Source organism: Pelophylax lessonae, assembly GCF_965119305.1.
Source record: "Pelophylax lessonae genome assembly, chromosome: 6".
Lineage (NCBI taxonomy): Eukaryota > Metazoa > Chordata > Amphibia > Anura > Ranidae > Pelophylax > Pelophylax lessonae.
In genome coordinates, this window is record NC_138773.1 from 4258019 (window position 1) to 4273664 (window position 15646).

Consider the following 15646-nt stretch of genomic DNA (forward strand, 5'->3'; position numbering starts at 1 on the left):
TATGGCTTCGCTGCTGTAACACCTTGCCGGTTTAATAGCAGGCATTTTTTTGGGTTCTTTGCAGTCAGGAAAAACATCTGAACTTGTGTATAGTGGTACTATGCACAAGTTCTGATGTTTTGCCTGCCTCCAAAACCCTCCAAAAAATGCCAGCAAAAACACACCTGGGCATTTTTTTTTTTTGACGCTAGCGTTTTTTTGGCATTGTTTGGGGTTCTTTTGAGGCAGGCAAAACATCTGAACATGTGTATAGGGGGTATATATAGACATATATGTCTGAATATATACCCCGAGACATATATAGGTGTGATAGTAGCAGAAATAAATGCTTGCGCTAATGAAATAATTTACAGTAATATATTTCTGCTACTATCACACCTATATATGTCTAGGGGTATATATTCAGACATATATGCCTATATATACACCCTATACACATGTTCAGATGTTTTGCCTGCCTCAAAAGAACCCCAAAAAATGCCAAAAAAAACGCTAGCGTCAAAAAAAAAAATGCCCAGGTGTGTTTTTGCTGGCATTTTTTGGGGAATTTTGGAGGCAGGCAAAACATCAGAACTTGTGCACAGTACTACTATACACAAGTTCAGATGTTTTTCCTGAACCCCATTGAGCAGCGCGTGCGCCTCCAGAGGCTCGCTCCCGCTGTTTTCAGTCACAGCGGGAGTCAGGCCAGGGGAGGAGCGGTGGCGATCGCCGCTGCTCTTCCCCGATCGTCGGGGAATCGAGTGTGGAGATCTGCCCACTTGTGTAAACAAAGGGGTTAATGTATGCCTGGTGCTTACTGACATGTGTGGGCGGATCTCCTAAGTGACAGGCAGGGTCAGATTGCATTGTTCAGCATAGCTGAACCTGCGATCTGTCCCTGTGTCACTCAGTCCCCTCCCCCCACACACGTCAGTAAGCACCAGGCATACATTAACCCCTCCCTCTCCAATAAAGTTAACCCCTTCCCTGCCAGTGTCATTTTTACAGTAACAGTGCATATGTATAGCACTGATTACTGTAGTAATGTCACTGGTACCCCCAAAAGTGTCAAAAATGTCAGTCAAGGGTCCGATCTGTCCGCTGCAATGTCGCAGTCCCGCAAAAAAAAATCGCAGATCGCCGCCATTACTAGTTAAAAAAAAAAAAAACGACAGAAATCTTTCCCTTAGTTAGTAAACGCAATAACTTTTGCGCAAACCAATCAAAATACGCTTATTGTAATTTTTTTACCAAAAATATGTAGCAGAAAACAAATTGGCCAAAAATGATAAAAAATTTTGATTTTTACATTTTTTTTGGGGGGGGGGATTTTTATATAAAAAAAATGTGAAAAATATTGTTATTTTTTCAAAATTTCCGCTCTTTTTTTGTTTATAGTGCAAAAAGTAAAAGTTGCACAGGTGATCAAATACCACCAAAAGAAAGCTCTAATTGTGGGGAAAAAAGGTCGTAAATTTCGTTTGGGTACAGTGTTGCATGACCGCGCAATTCTCAGTTAAATTCGCACAGTGCCAAATTGCAAAAAGCGATTGGACGTAAGACTGGCCTGGACGTAAGGCAGCAAAATCCTCCGGTGGTAAAGTGGTTAAGTTGGATTTGGTTGGAATGGACGAATCTTTTTACCTTGGATTCACAATCAGACTTTGGCTGATTTACCAGCTTGAGGGACAATTTTTATTAATATTTATTATTTTTTATCCACTATTTTTTTTAGATTCATTTTTCTTTTATGGACATCTGTGGGGGGTTTTATCACCCCTACAACGTTAGAGAACATAACTAGATATAGTGGTTTTATAACAGGTGTAATTTTTGGCCTTTTCAACTTTCACTGTTTAAAGAGTTGTTTTTATATACAGTATATATCTAAAGATAAAATATTGGCGCATTATCTTCTGTTACTTGTTTTTGAATGGTTTGGGTTATGCAGCCACTTTGTTTTTGTTCACACAGGTGAAGATTATATCTTCATTTCTTTGACAGCGCTCTTATTTCTTATACACAATCTCATCATCTGACGGGCCCAGTAGTGAAGTTTTACGTCTGCAAGTCCTATTCCGCCCTTGGTTTTTTTTTTTTGCAGTGGGAGGGTTACTAATTCTAGGAGTGGCGGCTTTCCTGATATACTGGAGATGCTACAGAGTTTCCTGAAAGCAGATTGTATTTTTCCCCGCTTCCTGACCAGGCCCTATTTTGCGATTCGGCACTGCGTTACTTTAACGGACAATTTCGCGGTCGTGCAATGCTGTACCCAAACAAAATTTATGTCCTTTTTTTTCCACACAAATAGAGCTTTCTATTTTTCACATTCTGCTGTACAAGATTCCCAAAAAAAATTAAAAATCAAAATTTTTTAACATTTTAGGCCAATTTGTTTTTTGCTACATACTTTTGGTAAAAAAAAAATCGCAATAAGCGTATTTTGATTGGTTTACGCAAAAGTTATTGCGTTTACTAACTACGAGAAAGATTTATGTCATTTATATTGTTTTTTTTTTTTTTTTACTAGTAATGGTGACGATCTGCGATTTTTAGCGGGATTGCGGCGGACAGATCGGACCCCTAACTGACATTTTTGACACTTTTGGGGGAACCAGTGACATTATTACAGAAATCAGTGCTATAAATATGCACTGTTACTGTAATAATGACACTGGCAAGGAAGGGGTTAACCCTATGGGTGATCAAAGAGTTAAATGTATGCCTCATGCTTACTGACGTGTGGGGGGGATCGGGTTCTGTGACAGAGTTAGAGATTTCAGCTTCAGCTATGCTGAATCTTGTGATCTCTCCCTGTCTGTCACAGAGAAGATCCGCCTGGTCCAAATGCTCTGACATCACCGTTCGATTCATTTCTCTTTACTAGGGATGGCCGAACCACCCCCCCCCCCCACCACCACCTGTTCGGTTCACAGCAGCACTTCCAAACAGGGGCAAAATGGGGTTTGCCCGAATGGCAAACCCCATTAAAGTCTATAGGAGCCGAACAGGAAAAATCAAAAGTGCCCATTATGAAGGATTATAGAGACTGGTTTAGGTGCTCAGAGGTCAAAGGTCAAAGAGTTCATATAGATATAAGCTGAAACAATGGCAGATAAAAGTGTTGATGTACACAGGTGTGGCAAAAACAGTTTGCACGGGGGGGGGGGGGGGGATTAAGAGTCCATGTGCAAATTTCTGACAGTTCTTAGAGGCAATCCAAGGGTGGTCCGCAGTTCAGGGTCAGCTCATTCAAACAGAGTGCAGTCAACTCTAAATGGATAAAGGAGGAGGGAAGAGCGCCACTTGAGTGCAAGATTATGATTTATTATGACATAAATACGTAGTAACTTGCATAAAGGTAAGGATAAAAGCGTCTGTCAGGTCCAAAACGGTTCCACAATGGTGAGGGGGGTCCGAACAATCCAGGGTGCCTCAGGTGCAGAGCGCCAGACCAGCTGGCTGTGTGCGTCCGGGCGATCGGGGAGATCAGAAAGATGCGGCCGTGGAGGGAACCGGAAGGCGTCTGACATCAGCAGCAGGAAACTGGCAAGATGGCTGAGGGAGCTTCAAGACGCGTTTCGGAGTCTGCACGGGGGCCCGGGCAGGGCATGCACACTCCTTCTTCAGTTGAAGTGTTTATGAAGGTTTATATGCAAGTAATTGGAAATAAAAGGGGCAAAATATAGGCAAGGGGCAGAGCCACCTGGCTACATCACCCAGTGATACCACCCCCTTCTGACGTCACATGGCGTCAGACGGGGGGAGAGCAACCAGGGCGATGTAGCCGGGTGGCCCTGCCTCTTGCCTATATAAGAAATGTCAAAGTGCAGAGCAGGCTTATACTTTACATCACTTCCTCCCTGTGGTCACTAGTCCCAGCACCACCTCTTCAGTAGGGATGGGCGAGCGGTTCGGCCAGAGCATGAGTTCAGACAAAACATTTGCCTGTTCAGTCGTTCACCGAACACCAAAATTTGCAGGGTGAATGCTGCACAGTGCATTGTGCGGCCTTTTTGGGCCAATCAGGGCACAGTGTAAGCTGGTTGTTAAGGAGCAGGGCTCTTGGGTCTGATATGGATTTAGAGGGGAACTCCGTGCCAAAATGTAAAAGAAAAACCGAGTGGCGTCCCCCCTGACATCCATACCAGACCCTTATCCGGGCATGCAGCCTGGCAGGTCAGGAAAAGGGGGGTTCAGGAAAAGGGGGGGGTTCCTGAACATACCAGGTCACACTCCCTCAACATCGGTGGGGGTGGGTGTTTTAGGGTTGGGGGAAGCATGTTGATGGGGACAAGGGCCTCTTCCTGAAAACCGTGGGCTATGGTTGCTGGGGTCAGCAGCAGGGGGCTTATAGGAATCTGGAAGCCCCTTTTAACAAAAGGGCCCTCAGATCCTGCCCCCCATGTAAATGGGTATCGGGTACATAGTACCCATTCACCAAAAAAGTGTACAAATGTAATAACTACACAACAGTTTTTGACAGGCCCCTTTTAAAAAAATAAAAAAAATAGTGTCCCTCGATGTGAATCCATCGTCAATCACACTGCCCGCCCACCCGAAAAAATAGAAAAACTCTCTCCCCTCCTGGGAGGCCTCCCACCATATGCCCACTCTGCACTTTGACATTTCCTATATAGGCAAGGGGCAGGGTCACCTGGCTACGTCACCCAGCGGCCAAGTCCCCCCCCCCGTGACACTTTTTTTCTAAAGAGTTTGTCAAAAACTGTCTTATGTGGTTATTACTTTTGTACACTTTTTTTGGTGAATGGGCAGGGGGACTGTGTACCTAATACCCATTTACATGGGGGGGCGGGATCTGGGGACCTGACAACCACAGCCCAGAGTTGTTGGGAAGAGGCCCTTGTCCCCATCAACATGCCCCAAAGCACCTACCCCCTATATTGAGGGCATGTGGCCTGGTATGATTCAGGAGGGGGGGTGCTTACTCCTCGTCCCCCCCTTTCCTGACCTGCCAGGCTGCATGCCCGGATAAGGGTCTGGTGTGGATTTATGGGGGGACCCCACGCCGTATTTGAAACAAACTTTGATGTGGGTTCCCCTTAAAACACATACCAGACCCGAAGGGCCATGTATCGACGGGGGGGGGGGCTCACACAGTTTTTTTCTTTAATTTTTTAATAGCCGGGAGCTGGCAATTGTAATCACGAGTCATTTTAACTCGTTTTTTTTCTTTAGAAATGTCATTTTTGCTGTGCATGTGTTATATATGTTACAGATGCACCACTTTACAGGCAGACCCCCACATGCACTATATTTAAATGATTTTTCCATTTTTAATGTTGCACTTTAAGCATAAATAAAATGACTGCTCCTGAAAAAAACAATCTTTTTTTTTTTTTTTTTTTTATTGATTCAGGGCAGTACCCAGACCCTAATACCCCTTTTATGGCCAATTACTTGCATCTAAGCCCTCAAAATGGACACTTTTGATTTTTTCTGTTTGGCTCCCATAGACTTCAATGGGTTTGGCTGTTCGGGTTAGAACATTTCCCCTGTTATGGAGTGGGGGGTATTCGGCCCATCCCTACTCTTCAGGGCCCTACCAGCCCTCCTGGCTTCAGCAGCCCCTTTTACTAGCCCTCCAGGCTAACTCTCCATACCAGTCCTCCAGACTGACTCTCAATAAGCCACCTGACTCACTCTCAGGAGATCTACCAGGGAAGGCTGAAGACTCAAGCACACCGCTGTCTTCCAGGAGACTGGCTACATGTGGCAGTCTCCCCCCTCATTAGTCCCCAGCAGTGCTGATCCACTAACGCTGTCATCTCTTTCTCTCATGCCCTTTAAGAAGGGCTTCCTCCTGTGTGTTATGGCAGGATCCTTCCAGCACCCAAGCCTGGCCCGAGGAAGGACTCCACCCCCCCCCCCCAGACTAGGGGTGCACCTACATAGTTACATAGTTACATAGTTAGTGAGGTTGAAAAAAGACATCAGTCCATCCAGTTCAACCTATGATGTGTGTGTGTGTTTGCTTTTAGCCGTACATTGTATACCCCTGTATGTTGTGGTCTTTAAGGTGTCCATATAACAGTTTTTTGAAACTATCAATGCTCTCTGCTGATACGACTGCTTGTGGAAGAGAATTCCACATCCTTACCGCTCTTACAGTGAAGAACCCCTTATGCACTTTAAGGTTAAACCGCCTTTCCTCTAGTTTTAGTGAGTGGCCACGTGTCTTATTGTATCTCCTTTCTCTGAATAGTTTGTTCCTTATGCTCGGGTCGCCAGTACAGTATTTGTACATTGATATCATATCCCCCCTCAATCGTCTCTTCTCCAGAGAGAATAAGTTCAGGGCTTGTAGTCTTTCTTCATAGCTGATGTCCTCCATCCCCCTAATTATTTTTGTTGCCCTTCTCTGGACTTTCTCCAGTTCCAGCACATCCTTTCTGAGGACCGGTGCCCAGAACTGGACAGCATACTCCAGATGTGGCCGGACCAGAGTCTTGTAGAGCGGGAGAATAATCTCTTTATTTCTGGAGTGAATCCCCTTTTTTATACATCCCAGTATTCTGTTGGCTTTGCTTGCTGCGGCCTGGCATTGCATGCCACTGCCAAGCCTGTTGTCTACCAGTACCCCCAGGTCCTTTTCCATCCTAGACTCACCCAGAGGTTCCCCCCTAGTGAGTAGCTTGCTTTCTGGTTTCTGGCCCCCAAGTGCATTACTTTACATTTTTCAACATTAAATCTCATCTGCCATGTAGTTGCCCACTCCGTTATTTTGTTCAGGTCCGCTTGCAAGGTTTCCACATCCTGCATAGAAGATATTGGCATGCCTAATTTAGTATCACCTCAGGGGCCACCTACAGCCTCCTCAACACTGTATGTCCATCTTCCATCCGATTGTCCTGCTGGCATGGCCCATGTCTATTTATGAGAACACATATATGTCTAAGTGTAAAATACATATAAGGGTGTGTGTATATATACCACTATACACAAGTTCAGATGTTTTGCCTGCCTCCAAAAACCCCATAAAAATGCATGCAACAACACACCTGGGCGTTTTTTTTTAGCGCTAGCGCTTTTTTGGGCATTTTTTTGGGTTCTTTGGAGCCAGGCAAAACATCTGAACTTGTGTATACGGGTATATATACACACATACTTATATGTATATATACACCTAGACATATATAGGTGTGATAGTAGCAGAAATATATGCTTGCGCTAATTAAATCATTTACACTAATATGGCTCCGCTCCTATAACACCTATATATGTCTAAGTGTAAAATACATATAAGTATGTGTGTATATATACCACTATACACAAGTTCAGATGTTTTTCCTGCCTCCAAAAACCCCCAAAAAATGCCTGCAACAACACACCTGGGTGTTTTTTTTTGGCGCTAGCGTTTTTTTGGGCATTTTTTTGGGTTCTTTGGAGCCAGGCAAAACATCTGAACTTGTGTATAGTGGTATATATACACACATACTTATATGTATTTTACACTTAGACATATATAGGTGTTATAGGAGCGGAGCCATATTAGTGTAAATGATTTAATTAGCGCAAGCATATATTTCTGCTACTATCACACCTATATATGTCTAGGTGTATATATACATATCAGTATGTGTGTATATATACCCGTATACACAAGTTCAGATGTTTGCCTGCCTGAAAAGACCCCAAAAATTGCCCAAAAAAACGCTTGCTACTAAACCGGGAAGGTGTGAAAAGAGAGAAGCCACTAACCTGTTCTATAAGTGACCTAACACAAATGATCTTTTTTTTCTTGTTCTGGACTTGCTACAGAGCTGAAACTTCACAGGTACACTTTTTAGACCCCCCAGATACTAAATCCGAATAATTCTTTTTTTTTTAATTTTTTTTACATTTTTTCAATAATTGGCCGTCTATCAAAAATGAAAATTTTTAAGAACTTTTTGTGTGTGTGATTAATAGTTCCTGGGGTATGACCCAGAACCCTAGGCACTTTTTAGGGGCATTTATTGGGTTTTAGGGCTTCAAAATGGTGTTTTTTGATTACCGAAGTTCGGGTCCTATTGATTTCAATGGGGTTTTGAAATCCGGGCCGAACTTTCGGGAAGTTCGGATGTTCTGGCCGAACCGAACTTTTGAAAAGTTCGATCATCCCTATTTTCCAGTGCCTTGCCTGTGCTTTTCCAGTGCTTTGTGCCTGGAAAATAGAGAATGATCATGGCGTCCAAAAAGTGTTCTTTTTGTGCAAAATCGCTTTTAGACGAACTGGAAAACAGCGACAGCGAAACTGAGTTACTTGAAGAACTGAGCGATAGCGATTGGTGGCAAAATTCTTCATCAGGTATGGAAAGTGAGGACAGTGACGATTCTGATGTCTCTTTCTGGCACATCGCTCCGTTAGAAATTCGGAAGAATCATTTGATATATTTACCAAATTCCACAACGCAGAAGGAATAGCACCGGCGACACAGAAAGGGGGGGGGGGTGTACTAATAATGCAGCAACAGAACCTGATGCTGCAGAAAAAAAGAATACAAATAAATCAATTATCAATAAAAAAAATAGTATGGGGCGTGGACTTAGCCCCTGAGCCATGATTGGCCACCAAAGGCATCCTGCCTTTGGCCAATCATGACTTTAACAGTACATTGGGATGTGATTGGCCAAAAGCATACAGGTCAGGTGCATGTTTTGGCCAATCATCAACAATCAATGCACTGTGAGATCGAGTCTGCCTGCCGCCGAGCGCCCCGGGTGTTCTCGTGTCCGGTGAATGAACACCCGATGTTATAGTCGAACATCAAGCCCATCCTTAGTTCCAGTGGAGAGATAAGAGGGACTATAGATCAATAGTCATAGTACTGAGTATATATAATAGTCATAGTGCTGAGTGTATATAATAGTCATAGTGCTGAGTAGGGATGATCGAATGGTTCGGGTCGACCATCGGTTTGACCCGAACATTGGGTGTTCGAAATTCCGCTGAATTCCGAACTTTTTGCGGAAATATTTTTCGGAATATGGCAACCAGAACCGCCCAAAATGCAATGGGACAGGAACTGGGCTTTAAAAGCCCGTGATTGGACCAGAAACGTCAGTAAAAGCCAATTGAGGGGGCAGGAGTCTGCTAGGAATGCGATTGGAGTGACTAGGGGGTCCAGAGGCCAATCAGTAGTGAATAAGCCCCCCCCCAGTATATAACATAGCCCCGCCAAATCTCTAGCATTGTAATACAGGGGCTGTGGAAGAGAGTGGAAGCATTTCTGTTACTCCTGCTGCAAAAGTGTCATTTAGCAATTATTAGTGTGAGGAAAGGGATATGCAGTGTAGTTAGGGTACTATATACCACTATAGTTAGATTCAATAATCTAGTTTCTGTAGGGAAAGTGTTAAGTGCCAGGGTGACCGTAGTGTAGTGTAGGGTGAACTGACTCTGACTGCTATGGCAGGGTGACCGAACTCATCCATGTCAGGGTGACCGCCATAAGAAAAAGATCATTTGTCTTAGAATTGCAGTAGCGCAGGGATGGGGTTCCGCTCCTTTTACACCTGGGCGTTTTTGTTTCAGGCGTTTATTGGGCATTTCGTGGACGTCTTTGGAGGCAGGCATGACATCTGAACTTCTGTATAGGGGTATATATACACACACACTTATATGTATTTATACACATACTCACATATAGGTGTGAAAGGAGCAGAACCCCATCCCTGCGCTACTGACATAATTTCAGTAGCACAGGGATGGGGTTCCGCTCCTTTCACACCTATATGTGTGTATGTGTATAAATACATATAAGTGTGTGTGTATATACCCCTATACAGAAGTTCAGATGTTATGCCTGCCTCCAAAGACGCCCAAAAAATGCCCAATAAATGCCTGCAACAAAAACGCCTAGGTGTGAAAGAGCCGAACCCCATCCCTTCTCTACTAAAAATTCTAAGAAAAATTATCTTTTTTTTCTGGTTCTGGACATGCTACAGAGCTGAAACTTCACAGGTACACTTTTTAGACCCCCAGATACTAAATCCAAAGAAATCTCATTTTTCTTTTCAATAATTTTTTCAATAATTGGCTCTCTATCAAAAACGACAATTTTTAAGAACTTTTTTTTGTGTGATTAATTGTCCCTGGGGCATGACCCAGAACCTTAGGCACGTTTTAGGGGCATTTATTGGGTTTTAGGACTTCAAAATGGTGTTTTTTGATTACCGAATTTCGGGTCCCATTGATTTCAATGGGGTTCTGAAATCCGGGCCGAACTTTCGGGAAGTTCGGGTGTTTTGGCCGAACCGAACTTTTCAAAAGTTTGATCATCCCTAGTGCTGAGTGTAAATTATAGACATAGTACTGAGTGTATATAATAGTCATAGTACTGAGTGTATATAATAGTCATAGTATTGAGTGTATATAATAGTCATAGTATTGAGTGTATATAATAGTCAATAGGAAACAAGCAGCCGTCAGTCCTGAAGTGGTTAATTATTTCAGTATAATGGAAATGAGTCAGAGATTGTGTTACACTCCGTGGTTTAGATGTCGTCATTGAAATGAAATCCATCACATTTATGCAAAGTCAATCATGAGACGGATCTCAGAAGACTTTTTCCATATTTCCAACTCTAAATATATCATTCTGTCTGCTATCACTGGACGTGTCCCATCATCTCTGTCCGGAGCTCACAAAAACCTCAGCATGACTTCCCACTCCTCTATTGTAATCTCCTCAATCTTGGGACTTGGCTTGGCAATCCCTTCTAACACTTGTATTGTGATGGGTTACCTGGACAGCATCAGAAAGAAAGGGAAGTTGAGTCCCACCGATGTGATCTTTCTGGCTAAGGGAATGGTGAATATTCTCCTCCAGTGTGTGATGAGTATAGAAGGAATTCTCTATTTCTTGTTTCCATCAGTAATTTATGTTACAGAATTAACTGGATTTGTGCACACATCAGGTTACTTCCTAACCTATTACAGCTTCTGGTTGACCTTCTGGCTCTCGGCTCATTACTGTACCAGCATCACCAATCTCAGCTATGGGTTCTTCATCTGGTTAAAGAGAATTGTGTCAAATTTCCTGAGTCAACTTTTATTCCTGACAGCTCTTGGGATGTTCATTGTGACTGTCCCATGGTTCTGGATTATGCATCCAAAAAGTATCCAGTCTTCTGAGAACAGCACAGGAGCCTCTGGTAAAAGTTTTTCCTATCTTGTATCTACAAACATCCTAGGCTGCGTTCTGCCGTTCTGCCTTAGTCTTCTGTGCCTGGTCCTCACTTTCTCCTTTCTGCTCAGACACGTCTGGAGGGTGAAGAATAACGACTCTGGATCAACACGTCCAAATCTTCAGGCTCATGTCACTGCACTGAGGACAATCTTCTTCTTACTTCTCATGTTCACCATATTCTGCATGTTTCAAGTGGGCGGTCTTCTTGGAAATCCCTTACTGTTAATCTGCTGGAATTTACAAATATTATCCCCATCGGTGGAGGCGGCCGTCATCTTCCAGGCCAGCAACAAACTGAGAGGGATCATTCTGAGAAGATTCTGGACCAGAAGATGGAGGAACGCAGAGACTTGAAATGTAGAGGATCCTTAACATGAATGTCTAAATATTCACTAAAACCTTTTAGTTTGATAGTGTGATAGTGATCAATGTAAAATGTTTCTTAAATCAAAGCTTTTTGTTTTGTATGGTGTGTGAAAGGGTTATATCTTCAGTCATGTATTGATTGCTGAAAGACAACAACAAAAGAAGGGCGCACCGACCTCGTGCATTACCACTAAAAAAGGTTTTTGTAATCCAAAGACAACATACATTACATTCACAAACGAGTGATGATATAGCACATAAATGACAATGGAACCGGTCGTCTCCAAGGTAACCAGGGAACCCCTGTACTGGATGACGTGCTAGTGTCAGCAACTATATGGCTGGGTTGATGCGTTTTTAGGGAGGACCTTTTGGCTCTGAGGAAAAGGGTCCATCCTCGAAACGCGTCAGCCCAGCCATATAGTTGCTGACACTAGCACGTCATCCAGTACAGGAGTTCCCTGGTTACCTTGGAGACGACCGGTTCCATTGTCTTTTATGTGCTATATCATCACTCGTTTGTGATTATAATGTATGTTGTCTTTGGATTACAAAAACCTTTTTAAGTGGTAATGCACGAGTTCGGTGCGCCCTTCATTTGTTGTTGTCTTTCAGTACATTATGGATACCCTTGGTCCTGAGGGGGCAGCAAAACCTTGAGTGGTGCACACCAAGACCATATAAGATCCCTTATCCTTCATCACAGAGAGCAGGAGAATTTTTGTTTGATGTTTTGATTGCTGTCTGTGTTCCTCACTTTGTGCTTTGTCCCGGTAATCATTGTCACTGGGGCGGAAAGTGATGAGAAAATCCTAAATATGGAGTTGTCAGTAGAGCAGGAATAGAGGGGAAATCTTCCAATGGGGACACCTGTTCTGGTGACAACTGTTTAAGAGGGGTTTACTATACCATGTCTAAGAGAGGTTTACCATACCATGTCTAAGAGGGGTTTACCATACCATGTCTAAGAGGGGTTTACCAAACCATGACTAAGAGGGGTTTACCATACCATGTCTAAGAGGGGTTTACCATACCATGTCTAAGAGGGGTTTACCAAACCATGACTAAGAGAGGTTTACCAAACCATGACTAAGAGAGGTTTACCAAACCATGACTAAGAGAGGTTTACCAAACCATGACTAAGAGGGGTTTACCAAACCATGACTAAGAGGGGTTTACCATACCATGTCTAAGAGGGGTTTACCAAACCATGACTAAGAGAGGTTTGCCATACCATGTATAAGAGTGGTTTACCATACCATGTCTAAGAGAGGTTTACCATACCATGTCTAAGAGGGGTTTACCATACCATGTCTAAGAGGGGTTTACCATACCATGTCTAAGAGAGGTTTACCATACCATGTCTAAGAGAGGTTTACCATACCATGTCTAAGAGGGGTTTACCATACCATGTCTAAGAGGGGTTTACCATACCATGTCTAAGAGGGGTTTACCAAACCATGACTAAGAGGGGTTTACCATACCATGTCTAAGAGGGGTTTACCATACCATGTCTAAGAGGGGTTTACCAAACCATGACTAAGAGAGGTTTACCAAACCATGACTAAGAGAGGTTTACCAAACCATGACTAAGAGGGGTTTACCAAACCATGACTAAGAGGGGTTTACCATACCATGTCTAAGAGGGGTTTACCAAACCATGACTAAGAGAGGTTTGCCAAACCATGTATAAGAGTGGTTTACCATACCATGTCTAAGAGAGGTTTACCATACCATGTCTAAGAGTGGTTTACCATACCATGTCTAAGAGAGGTTTACCATACCATGTCTAAGAGGGGTTTACCATACCATGTCTAAGAGGGGTTTACCATACCATGTCTAAGAGGGGTTTACCATACCATGTCTAAGAGAGGTTTACCATACCATGTCTAAGAGAGGTTTACCATACCATGTCTAAGAGGGGTTTTCCATACCATGTCTAAGAGGGGTTTACCATACCATGTCTAAGAGAGGTTTACCATACCATGTCTAAGAGAGGTTTACCATACCATGTCTAAGAGGGGTTTTCCATACCATGTCTAAGAGGGGTTTACCATACCATGTCTAAGAGGGGTTTACCATACCATGTCTAAGAGAGGTTTACCATACCATGTCTAAGAGGGGTTTACCATACCATGTCTAAGAGGGGTTTACCATACCATGTCTAAGAGAGGTTTACCATACCATGTCTAAGAGAGGTTTACCATACCATGTCTAAGAGAGGTTTACCATACCATGTCTAAGAGGGGTTTTCCATACCATGTCTAAGAGGGGTTTTCCATACCATGTCTAAGAGGGGTTTGCCATACCATGTCTAAGAGGGGTTTGCCATACCATGTCTAAGAGGGGTTTACCATACCATGTCTAAGAGGGGTTTACCAAACCATGTCTAAGAGGCGTTTACCATACCAAGTGTAAGAAGGGTTTGCCATACCATTTCTAAGAGGGGTTTTCCATACCATGTCTAAGAGGGGTTTACCATACCATGTCTAAGAGGGGTTTTCCATACCATGTCTAAGAGGGGTTTACCATACCATGTCTAAGAGGGGTTTACCATACCATGTCTAAGAGAGGTTTACCATACCATATCTAAGAGAGGTTTACCATACCATGTCTAAGAGGGGTTTTCCATACCATGTCTAAGAGGGGTTTACCATACCATGTCTAAGAGGGGTTTGCCATACCATGTCTAAGAGGGGTTTGCCATACCATGTCTAAGAGGGGTTTGCCATACCATGACTAAGAGGGGTTTACCATACCATGTCTAAGAGGGGTTTACCAAACCATGACTAAGAGGGGTTTACCATACCATGTCTAAGAGGGGTTTACCAAACCATGACTAAGAGAGGTTTGCCATACCATGTATAAGAGTGGTTTACCATACCATGTCTAAGAGAGGTTTACCATACCATGTCTAAGAGGGGTTTACCATACCATGTCTAAGAGGGGTTTACCATACCATGTCTAAGAGAGGTTTACCATACCATATCTAAGAGAGGTTTACCATACCATGTCTAAGAGGGGTTTTCCATACCATGTCTAAGAGGGGTTTACCATACCATGTCTAAGAGGGGTTTACCATACCATGTCTAAGAGAGGTTTACCATACCATGTCTAAGAGGGGTTTACCATACCATGTCTAAGAGGGGTTTACCATACCATGTCTAAGAGGGGTTTACCATACCATGTCTAAGAGAGGTTTACCATACCATGTCTAAGAGAGGTTTACCATACCAAGTGTAAGAAGGGTTTGCCATACCATTTCTAAGAGGGGTTTTCCATACCATGTCTAAGAGGGGTTTACCATACCATGTCTAAGAGGGGTTTTCCATACCATGTCTAAGAGGGGTTTACCATACCATGTCTAAGAGGGGTTTACCATACCATGTCTAAGAGAGGTTTACCATACCATATCTAAGAGAGGTTTACCATACCATGTCTAAGAGGGGTTTTCCATACCATGTCTAAGAGGGGTTTACCATACCATGTCTAAGAGGGGTTTTCCATACCATGTCTAAGAGGGGTTTGCCATACCATGTCTAAGAGGGGTTTACCATACCATGTCTAAGAGGGGTTTACCATACCATGTCTAAGAGGAGTTTACCATACCAAGTGTAAGAGGGGTTTACCATACAATGTCTAAGAGGGGTTTTTACCTTACCATGTCTAGTAGAGGTTTACCATACCATGTCTAAGAGGGGTTTACCATACCATGTCTAAGAGGGGTTTACCATACCATATATAAGAGGGGTTTACCATACAATGTCTAAGAGGGTTTTTTTCCTTACCATGTCTAGGAGAGGTTTACCATACCATGTCTAAGAGGAGTTTACCATGGTTTTACCATAATCCCATGTTGTGTGTACAGGACAGAAAGTGATAAGGACACAGAGGAAACCAGCCTCCCTCGCCTCCTCAATGATTCGATTTTGAGTTCCTCCTCCAGAAAGTCCCTACTTACCTCCTTCCCCACTACCTGAAGTCCAAAAAACAAAAACAAAAACTACTACTGAGCTGCCCACACCTGCACACATACATCCTGTAGTGTTGAATGGGATTCTTCTCCTTCTTTTGGGGTATTCCCCACCCAAGCCTATGGGAAG